We start from the raw sequence: 22,436 nt of genomic DNA, 5'->3' as shown, positions 1-22,436 counted from the left end.
TCATTCTAAACTAGCCAAAGGTATAGATCACCTGTGCAGTAGGCAATCCTGCTCATTAAATTTCTGTGAGTATATTTCTTTCAAAAAAAAGTTGGATTTCTCTGAGTTAATCCTTTTTTTATTTATTTTTAATTTTTTTATTTTTTTAATGTTTTTATTTATTTTTGAAAGAGGGAGAGAGAAAGAGCATGAGTGGGGAAGGGGCAGAGGGAGAGGGAGACACAGAATCTGAAACAGGCTCCAGGCTCTGAGCTGTCAGCACAGAGACTGACGCAGGGCTCGAATCCATGAACCATGAGATCATGACCTGAACCAAAGTTGGACACTTAACCAACTGAGCCACCCAAGCACCCCTGAGTTATCCTTTCTTATATGATCCAAATTATCTACTCTTTTTTCTAAAAAGTGATCCCTTTCCCCCATCACTATTCTATTACAGTTCACACACAATGTCTCTTGAGGATACAATATAGTTTAATTTTCTTCATTATTCAATTTGGATCCTGTTAAGTGAGACAGGCATTTCCTAATAAGAAGGAACATTTAAATTTTGGCAAATAAGTTCATTAGTATTCAGACAGCTTTGCGCCCCTCATATTTAATAAACCTTTCCATTACAGAGCAAAATATGCTGTGAAATAGTCAAACAAATTAGCAATGGAGCCACCAAGAGAGTACATTCAACCTGATTCAAAGATGTCTCAATTTATCAGTTTTCTGTCAATCATTAAACAACAAAAATGAAACATGCAATTATACACAAGGAGAAATAACTCCTAATTCTTTCATTCTAGCTGAAGCAGAAGAGTTTTAATTGCTTGGAAAAATAAGATTTTTATTTTCTCTCAAGAGGGCTAAAGAAAACAAATGTAAATTGGCTTAGAGTCAACAGCTGGAGCTACAAGACTTCAGACCATGCAGATGAGAGTTGGAAAGATCCATCATCTATAGTTTTTGTCTTCACAATGGCCAGTATCCAGATATTTGGAAATATGAGATGGTTGACAGAATGTTTCCTTTTCTGCTGCAGCTCCGCTAGCATTCGCTAAGATATTTGAATATGCTGTCGATTATTCCATGGTCAACTTTCCACCTATGTGAGTTACCAAGCTCTTTGTTTCTCTTCTAAGTCCTATCAGCCATCTGATCTTGAAAAATATAAAATATATATATTTAAAAAGGCCACCGGTCATAATGAAATATAAAGCACAGTATAATGAAAGATGTCTATCTATTAAAGAGGTATTTTTTTTTAAGTTTAGGCAGTAATCACCTACATTCTCCCCACCTGGGCAGAGAGGGTTGCAAGAGGTATGACAGACAGTGGCCATCACTGTATGGAGGACTGTCCCTTTACAGATTTATCCCAAGAAGTATATGATTGTCTCTTCCTTTTTTTCTGGACCCTGGGTTTAAGTGATTGCCTAGGGGCATATGTCAAGGCACCTCAAAACTGCTTGAGCAGAATGGGACATCTGCCCAGAACTCATTACCCCAGCAGTACCGCCAGCACACTCCCCTGGGACATGGCTGATTCTCACTAAAAGAAACGCCAGCAGATGAAAGCAAGGAGGGTTTTGTACCCTCTCCTGTGAAAGGAGTGTGGGAGTGTGGGGAAATGTCAAGTTTAGCTTGTATCTCCAAACCTAGCACACACCTGGTACATTTCGTGTGGTATATGCTCAAAGGAAGTGTGATGAAGGAAAGGAGAGGGAGAGAGGCACAGATAGAATAAAGGCTAAAGGAAGGAGAATAAAGGGTAAAGGAAGGAATAAAGCCTCTCTGAGCTCTACAGGGTGTGTTTCTAGAACCTGCTCAACTCCTAAGGGGAGAAGCAGATTTATTGTATCCTGTAAGGTTGATAAAAACTCCTCCAAAAATCAGTCAATCAAGTGACTGTTGCAGATCTACTAACCTAACAGCTTAAGAACAGCTGAGTTAGAAATTTGCCAGTTGTCCAGTAGACTGGGGCCTGATGTTAACATTTTTAGAGCTGGAAGGGGTCTTAGATGGCCCAAGAAGCCCCCAAGTGGACTGCCCACAGTCACACAGCTTGTTTGTATTAGAATAAAGATCTAGGTCTCAAAGTTCCCAGCCTAGCATTTTTCACACTACAGTTTCCCCACATGAAACAGAAGCAATAGTTGCTTCCCAAATTCTATCTCTTCATTTTTCCTGACCCATGTCACTTGATATCTCTCTCCCCAGAATCTCTAACTAACCCTACCCCCTTCCTCTGGCACCATGGGACTTTACGCAGCTTGCTAGGGAAACAATCTAGGCAGGTTCACAGAGCATTTATAGAATGCAGACTGGTAAGTCTTATAAATGTATGCTCACTAGGCTTGATTAAGGCAATAGGAATTAATATGTTAAATGGAATCCTGGACTCAAGAATACCTTTGTGTTCAGTTGTTTGCTATGGCCACTGCTCTTTATATCCAAGAGAAATCTAGAATGTAAGCTCCTTGATGTAGGAACCATGTCTATCTTATACCTAAGTCTCTGGTGTCCAATAAGTACTTAACTATTAGTTGAAATTTTTAATGTGACCACCGGTTCCATATTTCATGCTTCTAAGAATGTTTGTTGATGTCCTCATCTACAAATACCCAGTAATATCACCCTTCAGCCAAATATTTTTAAAGATCTCAACTCCACCCAGTGTCTCCATTGATCTAATTAACTCAACACAGAGTCCAATCAACCAGCCCATAGGCAGGGAGTTCAAGCTCTATTTGATTTGATCTATGTTAGTTAAATGTGTTAGTTAACATTTACCTCCAGGTTAATGAAGACATAATAAGGGCTAACATCCTAGAACTGGAAGATAGTCTCTGATTATGTTTTCATTTTCAAGCCCTAGAGTGCAGAGACATGTAGGCTAATAAATTGGTGTTTCCATCAAACTACTACTTGCCAGATCTTTAGTAGAGGACAGGCTTCTCCCTAAAATTAGTGCTAGTATCATTTTCCTCTCTTTATATTTCCACAGAAATATAAAGTATGTGTTAGCATACTATGGACATTTTAGTGCCCTCGTAGGTTGGTCCTCCAAGCAGCTGTCCAGCTGGTCTGTCTTTAATCTGACCCTGATTGCAGCCATTACTTGAAATGAAGAAGGCAATCTCTTTAGAAACTGCCGTTGATGTTCCTCTTCTCTCAGGGATAGGTAGCCCATCCATAAGGTCTTCTTGATGATGGTGTCTGGGGCCAGGATTCAGGAAGTCCAGTAAGAAGCAATATGGGAAAAGGTCATGCTCCTCCAAAGAAGTGTGGGTTTTCCTTCTGTCTCAGCAACTGTAAAATTATAAATCAAAGATTAAAAAGTTAAGCCACTGCTCAAGGGAAGATCTTGGTAAAGACATGGCTTAATCAAACCCCGGTGATGGATTCATTGGCATCTAGATGAAGTCTGTGGTTTCCAAACAATGAGGCAGAGACTACAGGGACACACAAAGTATGCCTAAGGATTCTCTATTCCTTCATTTATTTTGCTTTGTCAAAGAAAGAGGAAAAATTGTAATTGAAATTAAATGCAAGTGAATCTGCATGCAGAAAGGGTGTAGAATGAGGGGGCTTGGGAGGGACATACTAAGAAAAAAGGAAAGAGAACCACCGGAATCCAGAAACAGCTGCTGTTTCTTCCCAGTGTTTCACAGAGCTGACCTGAATGGAGTTGTGGTTCTGTGACCTAAGTGAGAGATAAATGATAATATTTGGGACAAGTGGATTTAAGATACTATGAAAAGTCAGAAGCACAGTCGCCCAAGTCTTAGTCTGTTCCTGGAAACCAAAATGACTGATTCTCAGAGTCATTAACAAAGTAAGACAGAATGATAAAAACCTCACCCAAAGATGATCTAGATGAAGCATGACTAGTTTAGGGCATCCCTGCCCAAAGCAAAAGCAGATGTATTACAGTGCCGCCTCTCAGGGACTGAGCAAAACTGCCATGTCAGTAACTGTCTTTGGCTTCCATCCCCTCCCTTGCTGCATCACTCTGTCCCTGTCCTGGGGCTCCAGGAACCCAGTGTGCACGTGCCATCATCTACCCACTCAAATGTCTTTAATATGACAAAGACTGGTTAAACCAAAGGTCTTCTAATTGTTAGATTTGAGTATTTCACACTAGACTATTAACAACTGGTGGCTTTAGCATTCCTGTGGGCTATTTGCAATTTAAAATTACCTGCAATCTTCATTACTGGAATATGGGAAGAAGAGAGAGAGGGGACAAGTGAGCAAGCAAAGCGGAGGGGCTTCCCATGCTTCTTGTTGAATCTCAACACTGCTCCACACCAACCACCAAAACTCCAAACAGTGGGCTTCAGCAACGTTGCCTCCACATTACAAACAATCTGAACGGCTGTTAAGCCCAGACTGAGAAAGCAATGCTGTCCTCAGAGCACATAAAGAGGATTTTTTAGAACTGATGTCTAACCTACAGAAAAGCTTCCTACAGATACCAGTGATCATGTCTGCCTCCCAGGTGTCTGCCCTGGTCCAAATCCCTCCCTTCACAAAGAAACAAAGTGAAAAGTGAGTGGCTTATCCAGTGTCACATAGGGACTGACCGAAAGGTAGGGCCAAGACTGAGCCTAAATCTCTTAAATCCCAGCCCACAGCCCAGCCCAAGTAAGTCTTCATGAGCACAACACATTGTCCTTGCTCTAGACGGGAGGATCATGTTCTTCCAACCAATTCTTGAGCGGTATTTGGGTACTTTCTGAATAGTAATTTCCCCTTCCTGGACAACAGTCTGGTTCAGTGGGTCAGGGGGAGACACCGGAATGTTGGCAGATTCCCTGAGGAATCTAGGGAGAGCCTGATCTGTGAAGTGTTGGAATCACCCCTATGCTTTGTTATCGCTGCCCTGGGGACATCCTCTCAAGCCAAAATATCTAAAAGTTCTTGACAATTGGGGCACAAGTCAGAGCCCTGAAGACAAACACCAGCAAATCCATGGAAATGAAGCACATCAGTGGTTGCCAAGGGCTGGGGGGTAGGTTTGAGGAATGACAGCTAAAGGGTATGGGGTTTCTTCTGGGGGATGATGAAAACTTTCTGGAATTAGTTGTGATGATTTTGCAACTTTGTGCAATCTCAATTATACATTTTGAGAGAGTGAATTTTATGGTATGCAAATTATATTTCCATTTTTGAAAAACCCATGTAGACCTGTGGGCACCATATATCACAGGCAGGTGGATCACCTGGCTCTCTGGGTCCTCACAACTATTGGGTGACTTCCTCTGGGCAACAGAGGCCTGGGCAGCTGATTATTATCACAGCTAGGTCTGCTGCATGCTTCTTATGTGGCAGACAGCTGTGATACACTGTACGTGGTTATCTCAAATGATACATCATAACCAAAGAAGTGGATACTATTATTATACTGTTATTGTTAACATTTTACAGATGATAAAATGGAGGTACAGAAAGGTTAAACAACTTGACCAGGCCCATAGCCAGTAAGTGACAAAACTGATAGCTAGAAAGGTGTGGCTAAGTAGGCACCAAAAGAATCTGTCCAAAATCATGTCCCTCATGATTCTAATATTCCCACTATTCGATTTTGGGAAAACAGAATAATAATAATAGTGATAATGATATAGCTAAGAATTATTAATTCTTTCCATGTTCCAATTTTTCTACTAAATTCTCTACATAGATTATCTCACATAATCTTCACAAAAAAGCTGTGAGGTACACACTATTAAGGTGAAAGTGAGACAAAGAATGCTTAAGTCAGTTGCCTGAAGCTACGCAGTTAGCAAGTGATGGAGCCAGACCCTACTGCAAGGCACTTGGTCAGAGAGCCAAATTCAGATGCCTACAGGGGCCACAAGGATGAAAGAGTAAAGTAGGTCCCATATGTTTCTTGAAATACAAAATAGCATCCACCCATCTGCTATTTATGTGGAGAGATGCGGAACGACAGTGTCTTAATACTGTCAGGCAAGACAAAGCACAAGAGCAATGGTGGATGGCAAGTGCCCCTTTGCCTCAACATTGAGGATACAAAACACAGTGGCAGAAACGGGCAAATTGGAGAAAAGCCTGTTTCGTCTAAAGGGGCGGCCACCATTCAATTCCACCCTTCTGTTGCCAGGTATGTATATGATGCAGTATTGCCATATTTTCTGAGAGAAACCAGAAAGACAGGTTTTTACATGAAATCTTTTGACTTTTTAAAAAAATGGCAAAGAATTCTGCAGCTTAAATTTGATATGTAGCAGTCCGCTCTCAACCTCTATATATAGTAAATTGTATTGCAAACATCCTTAAGCTGTTCCATGTGACTGGAATTTGGGATTTGGGGTCAAAAAGTGACAGGGTGAACCTGGAATGGTGAGGACAGGCCACAGTGTGAAGATTTTTGAAGCACACCTAAGGAAGATAAATCTCATTCCACAAGCCAGGGAAAGCCAGAAGCTTTGTTTGTTTTTTGTTTTGTTTTGTTTTGTTTTGTTTTGTTTTGTTTTGTTTTGTTTTGTTTTAAAAGAGAAATGCACCAGATCAGAAAGACATTCTGAGAATGATATTAAGGATAGAGGAGCTGGGAGAGATAGCTGAGGCAGTGAGACTGAATGGGAGGTAACTACAATTGTCAACCTCAAACAAGCAGTGGTAATGGAAGTGAGAGAATGGACTTAAGTCAATTAATAACAGAGACCTTCTTTAATAAGTAATAGATCTGCTTATATCAAAACAGTATATACATACACTCTATTAAATAGCAGTAGCATCACCTGATGAAGAAAAGACCATCATCATGAAGAGGGAGGCATTAGCAAATAAGGAAGAATGTTATGAGAAAAATAAGAAAGGGGTTTCAGGATACGACTTGTTTGAGGCTGAGTTTGGCATATAAAAAGGAAAGAAAATGTCCTTGGCTAGGGAGGAGACAGCTTGAAAACTGCCTAAGAAAACAAAAAGTGAATGAGTAAAATAAAAAGAACACATATAAAGAGGTCAGGTATTAAGAAATTAAGAAGAAATATAAGAAACCAGCAGGGAAAAACTAATCAGGCAGTGAAGACCAGTGAAAGTCCCTGAAGTCCAGATTTAATGCAGAGGAGAGAAACTGGGGAGAGCATTTTAAAAAGATGTTGTAATGAAGGTACCAAGGAGATTGCTTTAACAGAGACAGAACTCAAGAATAGAGACCACAATGGAGGGACTTATAAGGAGTAGAAGAAAAAGAGGTCCAAAATATGGGAAAGGATTTTAGCTATTAGAGACCAGTGGGAAAAGATGAGTTTTAGAGATGTCAGAAAGGAAAATATGACAGGATTTTGGAATATTCTCTGAGTGAAAATAAGGTCTATTCTGTAAAAAATACAAAGTTGTCTCTCCACAAGTGCTTAAGAAGCAGCCCCGAGGACAGCCAAAGATAATACCAAAGCTGCATTCCGAGGGTATGAGGAGGAGAATACAGTTACCAGAAAGTTCCAAAAGTGAAGGGAGCAAAGATTTTCATCTTTACTAAGCTTGGTTTTCATTGGTTGTAACATCACACAGAACAGAATGAAGTGTTCCACAGAAGCAACTTCAGAGGTAACCTTGTGATGGCCCAGAACGCTCTGGGATAACTATAGTAGTCACAAAGGCAGAAAGAAAAAAGAGGGCTCTTCTCCATACACATGGTCCAGGAATAAAAAGGACCAACAACAGTAACAAAATATCCTATTTAAAAGCACAAAGTTGTAGGGGCACCTGGGTGGCTCAGTAGGTTAAGTGTCTGACTTTGGCTCAGGTCATGATCTTGCGGTTTGTCAGCTGTGCTGACAGCTCAGAGCCTGGAGCCTGCTTCAGATTCTGTGTCTCCCTCTCTCTCTGCCCCTCCTCTCTCTCTCTCTCTCTCTCTCTCTCTCTCTCTCTCTCTCTCTCTCTCCTCTCTCTCTCTCTGTCTCTCTCTCTGTCTCTCTCTCTCTGTCAAAAATAAATAAACATTAAAAAGATTTTAAAGCACAAAGTTGTACATCAAAGGAGAAGAAATACAAGCAAGGAGGAAGGAGGGCTATTACTGTTAGGCACAAGAAGGGGCTAGGATTTAAGTGTGTGTCATGTAATATCTGGCAGGTTGGTTACAGTATTCCATTTGGGAATAGGCAAAGTTACTCTGTTTTGCAGAAGAAGGTGTGGGGGTTATATAAAATAATAATTACTTGCTAACAGTCACAAAGCTAGTTAAGTTTTAGAGCCAGGTCTTACTGGATTCTCAAACTTATGCATTTTCCGCAATACCACACTCACTATGGGCCATCTCCTACCTGGATTTATGCAAAAGCCTTCCTAACTGGTATATCTCTCACCTCCTCCATCCTTCATCCAATATGTAGCCCAAGCAATAGTTCAAAAATACAAATTTCACTGTAGCGCTGCCTGTTCAAATCCCTTCAATAAATTCCTTTTGGTCTTCGGTGGAGTCCAGACTACTTAGCACTCCCTACAAGGCCATGCAAGGTCTGGCCCCATTCACCTCCCTAGCTTCATCTCAAGCTCCTCTCCTTGCAGGTGAAAATTCAATGGCTCTGGATATATTTAAGTATTGGAATGCACCTTGACCGTTCTTGCCTCCAGGGCTCGGCACATTGTCCCTATGTGCTGGAGAACTTGTCTGCCTGACCTCCAACCCCTCCCATTTGTAGTCACCAAGGATGACTCCTTGGTAACAGTAGGACTCCTTTCTCATGAAACTTAACACACCTTATTGGAATCCTCTTAATCTGTTCTGAGATCCCCATACCCCCTCTACTGGGAGCTACATGAGGAAAGATCCTGTTTCCATTTTGTTCACTCTTGAATGTACAACACCTAGCACATACACTGACATATCACACGTTTTAAACACAAAGATTCTGAAATGGACAAATAAATTTGATGGGACAAAGGCCATTACTGACTACTAAGTGAAGCTGTATCAGTAGAGGCCAAACTCATAGCTGACCCCAAAGCCCCTACTCTTGGCATCTTCAATTTACTGTCCATTGCTAAAGATTCTTTTCCAAATTCCAAAATTTGATTCCAATTCAAAAATTCAAAAAAAATCAACATTTATAGAACATGTGCTCTATGTCCTTCCTGCACTCAGAGCCATAAATAACTCCAAGGACAAGACTTGCTTCTTGCCCTAAATATGCATACAGTCCCATGGAGAACCTTTCATTTTGCCAACATGTTGCAATTCACATTCTCTTTAAATCCTTTCAGAACTGAGCTGACAAGGGATGCTTGGTAGTCTCTTAAGCATTTGGTAATAGCCAGTTGACTCCTATAGGACAACAAGGGGCTTGAGACCTGAGGCCAAATCTTATTAATCATTATCATCCTGGCTAGCATAGTGTTTGGTATATAACAACAGGTTTAAAACTATCACCAAATGTGTGAAAGCATAAACAAATGAATGAAGAAATGAAACAAGTAAAGTCTTGGAATCAAGCTTTGGAATCGGGTCAAAGTCTCAGCAGGAATTCTCCTCTATCACTAAATAGATAAATGACTTAGTGACAAGTCCCTGTAGGGAAGAACCAGCCCATTTCACACACACAAACTGGCCAGACTTCAGCTAGCAGAGCATGGGGTCAGGGAAAAAGAGGAGCAGGATAGGGTTGTCAGTGGCTTTCAATTGTTCCATCACTGGACAGGTTCTCTCCTCTGTCCTCAGGTTTAGAGGGGAGACACAGGGGCAGTCACACCCATGGAAGAGTATTGATGGCTTCACCTGCTTACTGAGGCAAATCAGAGAGGTAGGTCAAAAGACAAAGAGGAAAATAGATCAAGATAGTGTTCACCACACATTTCCATTACCTAGTAGGAAAACCATCTTATTTAAGATGTACATTGATAATCAGCGCCATGAATAAATATCTAACTGAAACAAAGATATTTGCTAGTTTCTATACCTTTCAAAATTAGAACAAAAATCTGAACAGAAACAGCTATCAAACAGCATCCTGCACACACACACACACACACACACACACACACACACTCACTCCTGAAATTTCCCCCTGCTGGCAACTTGTTAGTTATTTGAATAAACATTATTTCTGCCACATGCTTTAGCACCAAATAGTACCTTGTAGTCAGTTAAAAAACCTTTATCAAAGTTAGACTATGGTATTATTTTGACACCAGACAGTCCTTTGCTTTTGTGTAGAATCACAGTGTTGCCTGAACAGTGTACAATTACGCTTTTGTGCAGACAATCAGCAGGTCATTAGCGTACCGTACAAATCACCTTGGACTCAGGATGGAACCCTGGGGACCTGGAGCCGCAATAGACTGGAGAGAAGACATGGTGTTGCTGACAGTTACCTCTGATGGCAGTTAGAAAGGTATGATTGCAACCACATGACAGCTTAATACAACAGAGCTCTGAGCTGTTCACATGGCAAATTCTGATTAATGGTATCAGTAATCACGATGAATTTTTAAGTTTTGGTGGAGGACTCCAATACATCCTGTTAGAATACAAGACTAACAAAGCCCTTTATGAAATTGCCATGTTTTATCATTCTTTTACTGCCTCTAGTTTTACATTTTGGTGAACATGATTATGACCCATAACATATTCTGATGGAGCAGGGACAGAGTCCTGCTGCACATTTGAAAGGCTCAAGAAGAAATTTTTGCATAAGAAAGTGAAAGTGAGATAACTGAAACTTGTTATGGGAATCAGAATTTGCTACTTTTGCACACGCACATATGTGCACGTGCACAAACACACACACACACACACACACACACACACACACACACACACACAGAGAATAAGGTCTATTTCACTATATCCACATCTGGCAATGATGTGGGCATAGTGAAAAGATTTCAGATTCCCTCCAGAAAGCCCTTAGGCTACAAGAAAAATCATCCTACATCTAATAAACCCATCTGAGATATATCTACCATATGGTAAAGTCTTGTTCTGCTTTATTCCAACAAATTGGTCCTTGGATTCTTCTCACAGCTGTTGCTGCTATTGTTTAAGTTGTATTGAGTCCTGGCAACGAGCAGGATGCTGTGTACAACAGTCAGGATCCCCACATCTCTGGCCTGTGTAAGTGTTAAATGGTATCACCTGTGATGAGGACTGAGCACCCAGGATATTTAAAAGCCTCACACATAAGAAGTGCTCAATAAATGGGACCAAAAAGAAATTGTTTTAATTAGAATATTCTGGGAGTTCAGTGTCAGGAGAAAAATGGGAGTGGGTTTCTAAATCCAATAACCACCCAGACAATAAGGATGCTAAAATAAGCAAACAATTAAATCACTTTTCCTCAGAATTTCCCCTTCACTATCCTCCCCCAGTTTGGTTTAGCTCAAGAAACACTGATATGTGCCCAGCCCTGTCCCAGAATGAGAGGCACAAAGATAAACGTGGCCACTTCCTGGCTATGAACTGCTGCCCTTCTGCTGGGGAAATGAGACACCTAGGATTCTTTCCAAGCAGGGTCTTTTACCATTGCAGTAGCATTTAGAAAGTTTATTATACAAATCCATATCAGTAATATAATCCTGTGAAAGGAAAACATTTACTCTTCTTAATAGTTTTTTAACTTTATTGGCATATAAATGACAAAGCAAAATTGTAAGATATTTACAGTATACATCATGGTGATTTGTATATTGTGAAAGGATCCCTGACCTAGTTAATTAACACATCCATCACTTCACATGTTGATCTTCTTTTTTGGTGATAATTTATATGCTTAATTATACAATACAGTGTTATCAACTACCATCACCATGTTATACATTAGATCCTCAGATCTCACTAGTCTTACAGCTGGAAGTTTGTACTCTTTTTATTACCTCTCTGTATTCCCCGTACACTCATTATGATTAAAGTTAGTTAGCTTTATCATACTTTGGTGGCTTCCTATTTAATTTAAGTCTTCCATGAATAGAGGAGTCATCTTTTTATTTTGCTCTGATGCTACCGGAATTGTTGTGTGTTTTGAATATGCTGGTAAATAAATAAACGAATAAATGTGAACTAAACTTACGCTTAATAAAAAATAAAGCCCATTCTAACAAGCTTATAGGTAATTCTTACCTTATATTTAAAATACACGGGGGGGCGCCTGGGTGGCTCAGTTGGTTAAGCGGCCGACTTCAGCTCAGGTCACGATCTCACGGTATGTGAGTTCGAGCCCCGCGTCGGGCTCTGTGCTGACTGCTCAGGGCCTGGAGCCTGTTTCAGATTCTGTGTCTCCCTCTCTCTCTGACCCTCCCCCGTTCGTGCTCTGTCTCTCTCGGTCTCAAAAATAAATAAACGTTAAAAAAAAATTTAAAATACACGTAGCTATCACCACACACACACACACACACACACACTCACACACACACACGCACACACACATACACATACAGTCCAATATCAAGAGATAATTTAATCCTCTTAGTCTATCTGGATAGGTCATCTGCAGGCGTATAGCCAGACTTCCTTAACATGTTGAGTGGTTTAATATCATCAATACTCATGTGGAGGGTTTTCCCCCACGGATTTTCCTTTACAATTTCATCAAATTTCAGCCAATTCCTTTCTGTAGTTTAAGTAAGACAGGAAGCCTTGCCATCTCTGTATTAACTCAGGACCATTTCCTGTTAACTTGGGATTGAGGGGGTCACCGCCCCCCCCTTCCTCCTCCTCTCCATCTTCCTTACTTTATTGCCTAGTTTCCCTCTGTTTTGTTTTGTTTGTTTTTTCCTGCTGTTCTTCTGAAAAGCTCCCTGGACCTATTTTCTAAGAAAGAAGAATACTAAAGAGAACGGAAGATAAGATGGGAAAGGTGAACAAAGATGAAAAAAGAAGAATTGTGAGGTTCTCTCAGTGTTTTAACCTCAGGTTCTATTTCTGTGGACAACCAGAAGTGAACGACCATTCTAGAAAGACTAAAAAGATCAAAAATGCTAGGAAGAGAGACAACATCAAGAGATGCCAGAAGAGACTCTGCTAAAGGGAGGAACCATCTCAACTTTTTCCTTCTTCTAATCTCTCTTTTCACAACTCACCTGCAGTGGCCTTTACACCGCTGGTGGGATGGAAACCCTTGGGAAGCCCAGAAGAAGTAGAAGGGACAAATGGCATAAAGTAAAATCCCACTTAGAAGCCAAAGACCAAAAACCAAAGCAAAACCAAAAACACTTCCCCAGGGCCTCTAGATTCATTGCTCAAGTATTTTCCACTGCACCCCACCCACTCTCCCAGGCCACCCCACACCTGAACTTCTGGTTGAGCCAGAAGAGCACTTGGAAGTTTGGGGGCAGGGCCAGAAACCCAGCACAGCCTCAGGCAGTGGGCTCAGCCACCTCCTCTACAGCACTGGGAATGTACTGTCCCCAAAACACCCAACCCATAAAAGTTAGGTACAGAGAAGCAGCCAGCAATTTCAGAAGCAATTGGGGTTGGCACCAGCACTCACCCACCTTCCTGCTGGGCTCTAGTTGTGGCTATGAAACAGGGTGCAAGGGTGTCCCGGCCCTGCATCCTAACTTCCAGTTAAACCAGAAGCTGGACATTCAGGGGAGGAGCCAGGAATGTGGCCAACCAGGTGCAGGGACATTACTGCCACAGTTTCTATCATGGCCCACAACCAGAATCCAGGCCACACAGGTGTGTTTGTTGAACAGAAACATTCTGAGATTCTGTTTAAAAAGAAAATCTTCTGTTCCAGACTCTGAACAATAATGGCTGTCATTTGTTGAGCGCTTGCTATGTATGGGCTAGACTCTCCATGTAATAGATCATTTAATTCTAATAATCCTATGCAGTAGATACTATAATTATCTCTCCTTTCCATAGTGGGAAACTAGAATTTAGAAGAGTAGAGAACTTGATTCAAGCCACTGAAGAGCCCGATCCAAGATTCCATGCCAGGTAGATTTGACTCCAACACCCACAGTTTTTTAAAATGTCCCATCATTTTCTTTTTCTTGTTATTTCTTTTTATTATTGAGCTATGGTTGACACAAAAAGTTACATTAGTTTCAGGTATACAACATAGTGATTCCATAGTTCTGTATGTGATGCTGTACTCACCACAAGTATAATTACCATCTGTCACCATACAACGCTATTACATTACATTGACTATATTCCCTATGCTGTGCCTTTCATCCCCCTGACTTACTCATTCCATAACTGGAAGCCTGTGTCCCCCACTACCCTTTGCCCATTTTGCCCATCTCCTACCTCCTCCCCTCTGACAAACACCAGTTTGTTCTCTGTATTTATGGGTCTGTTTCTGCTTTTGTTTGTTTGTTCATTTGCAAAACCCACATTTTTAATGATCAAGCGTAGGAAACCAAAATTCTACACCTTTGAGAGCACTCTTCCTGGATGAGATTTTAAGTCATTTCGACCTTGTTTTGTTAGAGGGACAGAATTCAGTAGCCAGACAGCACATAGTTTTCCTCTATCTGACAATGTGCCTGAGGACAGAAGTAGATTCTAGAAATCAGATAAACAAGCATCAGAGATAATCCACTCACGAAGCAGAACTTGAGGGAATGTGTGGGTGGAAATGTGAATTCTAGGCTTAGTCTGGCTCAGAGTTGACTTGTGTCAAAGTTAAAGTATTTCTCTTGTCTTTCAGCAGCAGCTAATACAGGAAGATACACCCGCCATGAGCTTTAGTCGCAGCTCTACATAAATAGGTAACATGCTAATATCTGATATATTCAGGAGGTCCCTGAAGAGCAAGAACTTTACTCACTAATTCCTTAACTTTCCAAACCACATTTTTAGGAGAAATACTGACTGACCAACACCAAGGAGAAGCATAATAAAGTACTGGGAATATTCTGGAAACTTCCTGAAGAAACAGTAGATGCAATAAAGGAAGAAAAAGTCAACACTGCCTTTGTATCCAATGGCCCCTCGCTCTTAAAGTAAGAGAACCCTTATGATTTTACAGCAGTTTCAATAATAAATGTAATTGATAATTTAACATAATTATCAAATAAACATGTTGAGACAGGATTCCCCCATCCACAGAGGCCTTAAGAATCCTCATGATGATGACTTTGGGAGCATTAGGACTATTTATAAAATATTCTAGTCAGCCCAAACTACTTTTATTACTTGTCCTCCCTGTACCTGTGAACTCCCAGGAGGCTTCTATTTGTATATTTGTGATTACCAAGGGAGATCCCCAATCTGGTGAGGAAAGAAAGACAGCAAGACTCTTCCCCTCTCTCTCAAGGCCTCCCAACTCAATTGATGGGACTGCTCTGTCATAGTGAACTAGGATCTAACAGCAGGTATTCTCTTCCTCACCCCTTTCTATGCCACAGGCTCCTCCAAAGAAGGATGCCCTTCTAGAACAATTGTCACACAAAATGCAGAACTGGCACACCTCAGTTTCCATCAAAAAGTCAGAAGCCTAAGATCATATAAAAACAGCTTCAAGCCTACACAGTAAGCCAGCTCCCTATGCAATATAATTTAGAGCAAATCAAAAGATTCCAAGATATATACCCCTCAACTACTTTCGTTCAGTCAGTCAACCATTATTTATTGAGCACCTGCTGTGCAGGGGTTTTTAGAAGATGGAAATACAATGGCCATAGCGTTGCCAGATTTAGCAAATAAAAATCTTGTATTTGATCTGGCAATTCTAAATGGCCAGCAAGAGACCATGCCTGCCCACAAGGACCTTACAATCTAGTGCCCTATGCATTCCCTAAGAATTTTTAAATCTATTAGCACCTTAGCAAAAGTGGATTTATCCAATTAGCCTCAAAGTGCAGAACTAAGTTTTGAAGGGAAGACTAAGGTCCAAGGCAAGGCAAGCATCAGTAGAATGTCACAGAGGAAGTAAATAATGACTGACCCAAGACAATGCAATGGCTCTGTGCCTCTAGTTGGTGGCAGGGGTTGGGGGTAGGGTTGCCAAGTAAAGGGATCCAAATGAAGAAATTATTGCTGAGAACTCAGCTTGCTTCACCTGCATTCCAAATTAGTGACAAGTTAGCCAAAAATGTTGTCAAGGTTGGTAAACATCTCAATTAGACCTGAACAGAGCATCTAGTGGGATCTCATGCCAGCTTATGGTTTGGTGTGGAAACCATACAAAATGTGGTGGTTTTATAGGGTTTGAACCTGAAAGCAAGCAAAATGTGGTGGTTTGAGCTATGTTTTTCTTGGAGTATTTTAGGTACTCAGGCATAAAAATTCACAGTCAGGCTTGGGAGGTCCAATCTAAAACAATAAAAAGTTTTCACACTATCCTTTCAGCAACCACAAGGAATAGGCTTCCAAGAGAAGTTGTAGACTCTTGTTTGAATATCTTTTAAATATGGTTGATAGATGGACTATTTAGGCCATATTTATGTGACAAAAATTGATTCTGATATTGAGAGGGAAGAAAAAGGCTGTCTTTTCCTGGACCAATATTATCTACATAGGAAAAAGAAAGCAAGGGATTATTATGCATGTCATTTTGTTAATCATAAAACTAGTAAAAGATTAGTTCCATTGGCAGAAATATCTTGCTGTGAGCAACTCCATAGCATGAGTCTAAAGTGAGAGAGAGAAGAGTAAAATAATCCATTTTGTTTTACATGTCAGTTATTAAAGCTGCTTCAAAGCCTTCATGGAAAGATGTGGGGCACATATAAATGGGAAGTGCCACAAAAGAGGTGGCAGAAATGCAAAGATCCATTTGCACAGCAAACTTTACCACTTCCCTGACTAGTTATCTACAGTTTCCTAATCTTAGGATCCCATACTCTGTATTGTCTTATGCCAGTTGCAAAATACAAATTCCTGTTTCTCCATTCCTTTCCTTTCTTTGACCTCCTTTGTCTGAGCCAGGAAATGAAATGCCTCATGGGAACATGTAAGTGCAGGGTTAGAGCTGTACTAGGTTTTGAGTAATGTTGACTCTGTGATGGCAGAGGAGTGCCCTGCCTGAGTGCAAGAAAATAGACCACATGACCTTTCCCAAGATTTTCTTGCAGCTTCTGTGAGACTCATTCATTCGACCTGCAATCAAATTAAAATATTTACTTCGTTCTTTAGTTTGAAGAGCATAGTATTTCTTCATCATCAATGGAAATTCTATTGTTCTCACAATGATATGAATTTATTTTTAAATTTTGTATTGCTTCATTTTATTTTCAAGGGGGAGAGAGAAAAATTATAAAATCAATTATGGTTTACATGAACAGAACAGTAGGAATCATCATTATTATCACATAACTCATATATTTATTAAGTTGTTCCAGGAAAATCTAGTTAATTTAGACCTGAGCCTTTGAAACATTTGGTAATTCCAAGATGGGGAATTGACTGAACTTTTCCTTTGGTGGAAGTGAGAGAGTTAACAAATCTAATTAAGTGAGCTTTGCAGGGGGTGATTAATCTTAAGAAAACAAACTGCTTTCAAACACTCCAGTAATAACTGTTTCTGACAATTAATCAAACGATTACAAAGAATCCTGGCCTACTCATTAAAGCAGACCCAAGTTATAAGGTCTTGGCTACAGAATATTGGTCCCTGGATTATGTAAATATTTCCTAATATATTTTTTAATGTTTATTTATGTATTTTGAGAGAGAGAGAGAGAGAGAAAGAGAGCACATAGGCAAGGGGGGGTGGTGTACAGAGAGACAGGGAGAGAATCCCAAGCATGTTCCATGCTGTCAGGTCAGAGCCTGACATTGGGCTCGATCTCACAAACTGTGAGATCATGAACTGAGCAAATATTTTCTATATGGTAGGTTACACACAGTATTCTCTAATTCTGACATATTATGGTATATACTGACCTTCCCTCAAATTAGCCTGCTGTAATGAAGGTTTCTCTGTATTTCTGTTCTAGAGTTGTATGAACCCAAGATGTCAGTCAAATAAGCCTAAATGGTCTTTTGAAGATACTTATGATCCATGCAATCTCTGTTAATGACTTTTACATATACATATGTCCCTTAAACCAGTGGCACAATTGGATTAATTGCAATCCAGTTGTCCAGCACATTGTGATAGTTGAAACTTAACTATGAACACTCATGTAGATAATCATGTAGATAATCTAAATCACTATCCAAGGAATATACAAAAGCCATACATTGAATAGTATGGTCAAATGTCTAAGGATTTCACAGGTAAACCCAACTTGTTCATGAGCTCTTCAATTAAATTGAGAAGCTAGCTGAAGATATTTTGTCTTGAAAACACCAACAATTCATTACAGAGCCCACAACCAAAACTCTTCATAATGTTACTTATGGGAACGATAGGTCTCTTTGAATACTCTCCTTGAGGCACACTAAGTAAACTAAATGTAGAAGAATCCATCTAACTACAACTTAGTTATAAATGCAAACAAAACAGAAAGATTGAGTATTTATTCATCCAACATACATATATTAAGTATTTACTATCCATCAGGTTCAGTTATAAGCACTGAAAACAGAAGATAAATATTACATGGCACTTACACCACAGCTTATTGTCTACTTAGGGAGACACAGGTTAATAAAGCAACAATGACAAAAAACCCACAAAACTACAAATACTATAAAAGAAATAAGCAGTGGGTGCTATGTAGTCATAAAGACAGACACCTAATTTCAAGCATCAGAGAAGACTTTTGGAGGGTTATTACTTGAGCAAAGGTGGAGAGCTGAGAACATAGCCTCGTGCACAATGAGCCAGGGAGGGCTTTCTAGAATAAGGGAATAGCAGAAGGAGAAACCAAAAGGCCTTGTTAAGCATTATATTAATGTTAATGGTAAGCATTAGCTAGTACTTTTCACAAAGCACCTTACTAAGGATTTTACAGTCATTTATCTCATTTAATTCCACCATTACCAAATAAGTCAGTTCTATTGTCATTCTAGTTGTACAAAAAGAAAACTGAGGACTCAGAGAAGAAATATAATTTGCTCAAGATTATGTAGCAGTTTGACTCGAGAACCCAAGATCCTCACCTCTAAGCTCTAAGCCTCCACAGGAATGCCCCAAACCCCAAATGGAGTTTGTCTTTGCTTTATAGGCAATAGGAGACCTCTAAAAATCTTAGGTGAATATACTTAAAGTAATCCTTTTTTTTTTTTTAATCCTATAGTCCAATACCTTGATTGCTTTCTGGTTAAATCTGACTTCCAACTTGAGAAAAAGAACAGTGACTTAAGAAGTCCCTTTGTGCATGTGAATCATAACCCCTAGAATTAGGACAGAGGTAAGAGTATTACTATTTCCAACAAGCAGAGATGGGAACTGCTGTCGGTCACTCTGATATGCTGTGTAGAAACCAACTTGGGCTGTCATGCCATGCATACATGGTAGAATACTTCATTTATAACTACTCTCATGGAGGTAGGGTCAGATTGCTAAATCTGAATAATTTAAATTCAGAGTACTTCTTCAGTATTCTTTCTTTATAATTGAAGGTTTTTAAAGGGCAAGATTTGCTTAGAACCATGGTTAAAATAGTAGAGTATAACTACAGTGATCTAAAATGATCTAATTTTCTAGAAAATTACTACTTTCTACAAGCTGCATAAACTTTAATTAAAAAGACAAGGAGGCCTATTCTCTCCTCTCCTTACACACATACGACATACTAGGCCCTTGGGATTCTGGTGAAAGGAAAAGAGCAGATTGAAGAAATTAGAATTTTTAGCAAAACTAAAGCTAATTAAGATGTAATGCTTATTTCCATCATTAAGGACCAACAGGTATCAAACATTGTTGCTTTTCTAGAGAGAAAATATGTGTAAAGTTAGTTTATAAAATAAACTGTAGAGGCAGGTTAAGTCACAAGTAACAACACACAAATCACCTCATAGGAACATGACAATAACGTTCTGCAGTTAAATATCACCAAGATGAGGATTCCTAAGAGGCTTAACACTGTGCTTTATGTATCTATATCCGATAAAATATCCCCAGCATCCTATAAAAAATATTTTGGTAGTTTCCACTACAAATTCTCCAGAAGCTGATCTTACTGGTAGCATATTTAGAGGAATGGATCAAGGAAAAGGGAGGCCACTAAGGTGAGAACAGACACTGAGTTTGAAAATAAACTCAGCAATTCACAGGATAGGATCTATGGCCACAAAAGGTTTCTCAGCCTAAGTAATCACTCATGGGTTTTTTTTTTTTCCTTCACCTGCTTTCTCTCTTTGCTTTCTTCCTTCCTGATCGCTCTCTTTCCATGGTAGTCCACCTTCCAAGCTGTTCCCAAACTGGTTGTGTAAAATCACCTTAAAAGGACATATTTGATGCAAAGCAGCTTAGTGCACTCTGTCCTATGGGGAGAAGAAGCATTTGGGTAGCCTCCGTGTCAGTGTGAATTGGGCTGCCATGGAGGCTGGCCCACCGAGATTAAATGAAAATCAACTCTAATAGGGATGATGTAAAACAGAATAGCATTTTTTAAAAACACATTCAGATATCTGCACGTATTCCTCCCATTCAACAAGTTCTGAAAAAAGCTGGACAGCAGCTACAGCTTCATAAGCAGCTTCTTGCTATATGATGTTGATGTGCTGACAAAAAATTGAGAAATGAGGGGAAGGATGTGCACATAGCACAAATGTTTATGATTATGTACACATCACTCGTGTTGAGTACGTAGCTCAGCTATACTAACTATACTGATTAACTGTATTTATATATATGGGAGGTGGTTTGAAAAGCACTAGAATGTGTGTGTGCATATGCAAGCAGAGTGAAATACTGTATTGTGTGTATAAATATCAGGTAGTATAAAATAAAATACCCTATAGTTGTTTGTTTAGGGACACATTTGGATTGAGTGAGCACTATAACAATCATTTCTTTCAAAGCCACAAAAACATCATACTTTTTCAGTTTTAATAAAGTCTAGTTTTTGGCAGTTCTTTTATCACATCTGTCATCCCCTAAGCTTTGCTTAGCCAAAGCACTCAGACTCAAATTTTGAAATTGTCAATATAGTCTTTCTAATATTTAAGTCTTAAATTATCTAAGCAGATTAACTACTCTTATTCTATGCCTACAGGATGCAGGGGTAAAGATAGGCAGAGGAAATAATAACTGTTTTTTCAGGCAATTAAGTTCCTGTGGAGGTTGGGTTTGGGGCATGCATTTGGAAAGTGGTCCAATGTATTTATGTAGATAACCAGGTAGACAAGAGGAGTACATACACTCCAGTATCTAGATCTGTAAGACAAAAAAATGGCTCCATCTAAGATGCTTAATCCTTGAGCTTTTAAATAAAAAGTTATAGTTCACACTGACACTTTCCAGTTTGCCAACTAGCAGTGGATGTCCTGAAGCCAAGAAAGATATCTTATAGAAACACACACACACAAAGGAAAGAAAGAAGAAAGAGAGAGAGAAAGGGGAGGGGGCTCCTTTTCACAGCAGTGCCTATCTGTGTGGTGACCTCATTTTTGCTACGATCTCCCTTTGGAGATCAAAGCAGGATTAATGTGATTCTTTACTGTTTGCCCTGCACATCTCAGAGCTCTGGAGACTTCGGAAATAAGTGGAGATGCAGCCCTGGAACACAGGGGAAACAGAATAGGAATGTGGTGGGTGAACAGTCCAAAGGATAACTATGAAAAGTTATTTGGGATTTGGGAAGCAATGCAGAATTTAAAGTCCTTTGCATTTTTAAACACCTCTGCTTTCTCTTTTCTCATTTTCTGGGGCAAGGCTTTTGGCTAATTGATGAGGCCAGCACTAAATGTCATATTAATAAGTCTCCACAATGACCTTCTAGCTCATTGGGAATGTTTTGCAGCTGCTAGTACACATAATAATAGAATGGAACCCTGCATGTTTTCACACTAAAGCCCTTCCGCGTTACAACCAGGCATTTATGCAGAGGATTTAAAAGAAGGGAAAATCTTCCAAAATATCAAAATGAGCTTTTGTATTTCCACCGCGTGTGACATTCCTGGATGCCGGAACCCCTAAAGAGTGTTTCTGCAGCCTTTCAGAGGTGCTCGTTGTTCTCCTGAGAAAAAAAGGCAAGTCTTATATTCCTGGGATCTCCGAAGGTGAAGGAAAAATCACTCTCGTTTTTAATGCTTAATGTATACACCTCTTGGAAGGGTAGAGAAAGCCCCCCTCCGCCAAACCTGACTGTGATTTCAGCTGCATTGCGTAGAAGAGGGCGCTGCAGTTTTTAGGGACTCGGTACAGCAGGGGAGAACCGGATTGCGGGGGTAGGGGCGGAGGTTCTCTCAGTCAGGGATGTGACCCCACGGTCTCCACTCTTGGTTTACGTAATTCCACCCCAAACTCACCTTCTCCGCAACTCTGCACGCCTAGCCACACAAAGACACTCGCACAACAAGAAGTCCCCAACTCCAATAGCCCATTCACTGCTAAGCTAAGCCCTGCTTTTTCCTGCGAGCACCTTCGTCTTGTTCGCTCTTCCAAGTTCCTTTAGGTTAGTGCTCGAAGACCATT

The 22,436-nt window shown here is 40.0% G+C and overlaps 2 long non-coding RNA genes across 2 annotated transcripts in view; one reads left to right on the top strand and one right to left on the bottom strand.

Moving 5' to 3' along the window:
- Positions 1-456: 456 nt before the first annotated feature.
- The window catches only part of LOC131509368 (uncharacterized), a 44,454-nt gene continuing 22,474 nt past the window's right edge, over positions 457-22,436 (bottom strand). The window contains exon 2 of the long non-coding RNA XR_009260454.1: positions 457-3,300. This is a non-coding gene — a long non-coding RNA (uncharacterized LOC131509368). The remainder of the gene's footprint in view (positions 3,301-22,436) is intronic.
- LOC131509369 (uncharacterized) lies at positions 13,689-17,591 on the top strand. Its single transcript, XR_009260455.1, has 3 exons — positions 13,689-13,894; positions 14,616-14,673; positions 14,765-17,591. It is a non-coding gene; the product is annotated as an uncharacterized LOC131509369 (long non-coding RNA).

This window comes from Neofelis nebulosa, chromosome 4 (assembly GCF_028018385.1).
Source record: "Neofelis nebulosa isolate mNeoNeb1 chromosome 4, mNeoNeb1.pri, whole genome shotgun sequence".
NCBI classification, from domain to species: Eukaryota; Metazoa; Chordata; class Mammalia; order Carnivora; family Felidae; genus Neofelis; species Neofelis nebulosa.
This window is presented reverse-complemented; position numbering and strand designations above follow the sequence as displayed.